This window comes from Morone saxatilis, unplaced genomic scaffold, assembly GCF_004916995.1.
Source record: "Morone saxatilis isolate NCDOM2014 unplaced genomic scaffold, NCSU_SB_2.0 Contig21, whole genome shotgun sequence".
NCBI classification, from domain to species: Eukaryota; Metazoa; Chordata; class Actinopteri; family Moronidae; genus Morone; species Morone saxatilis.
Genome location: NW_023339774.1, coordinates 11,017,204 through 11,018,369, shown reverse-complemented (window position 1 = coordinate 11,018,369; position 1,166 = coordinate 11,017,204).

The window sequence follows — 1,166 nt, the reverse complement described above, 5'->3', positions numbered from 1 at the left end:
GATCGAGCAGATTTCCCCACGATGCAGTCACAAGTCTCTCTTTTTTTCCCCCCCTTGTGACATACAGTGTGGTTTTTACCTCCTCGTGTCTCTACGAATCATTCAAATTAATCGGAGAAGGGAAATTCACTCTTGGATTCAACCGCTCACGGGTCATAAACACACACACACACCCTGTGACGACAACATCTAAGTAGACATGGCTTTGTATTAGGGGGTCACAAGAGGAAGGGGGGAAGGGAGTTTGGAACCACTGCTCTAAAACACACAACCCAGCTTTCGGTCTTTGACTGCAAAATAATAAAAAAAAAAAAAAAAGGGGGCCTACCTTACCAGGCCTTTGGTGATTCCTAAACCCTTGATCAAGTCCATCTCATGGTGCTTTTGGGCATCAGATAAGATGTGTGCCAACATGCCTCTGCTGAAGCAAAGAGTATAAATGTGAGTGATGTTTAACTCAAGGTTGGGTGTGACAGCACATGGTAGACAAATGCAGACTGAATCATAAAAATAAGGCAGAAGGTTAGGTCTCGGGCACACCACCGTTTATAATTTTAGACAGAAATCTATTCATTTCTGCAGAATCACTATGATAAGGCTTCAACCTCCTTCAATTTTGAAACTGTAAACTTGGGCCAATTCATTTAATGTTACAACAGCAGAACACCCAAATTGACTCAACAATTTCACAACTTACAGCCGCTACAAAGGAATGCACTGAAATACAGTCAACGCAAGCAAATACATAAACACACCCTCTGTAGCACTAGTAGGCCTGTCAGCTTGCAACACAAGTCCCACAAGTGCCATCTGCAGTGTGGGACTAGACCAATCGTTCTCAAAGTTTTTCTAGCCATCATTAACAATGATAGGGGAACCATTTTCAGGCTGGTAAATTCAACATCTCTCTATGCACGTCACTGCATGTTACAGTTTAAGGTGGTGCACAGGGCTCATATATCTAAAGTCAAATTATCTCGTATGTACTCAGATGTTGTAAATGTAAGAGAGGTGAGGCTTCACTTATTCACATGTTCTGGACTTGTCCCAGTCTGGAAAGATACTGGAGAGATGTTTTCCAAACCTTGTCCCTCATTCTTAATCTAGAGCTAGAGCCCAACCCACTGATTGCCCTTTTTGGCACCACTGGTGTGGATGACATGCGC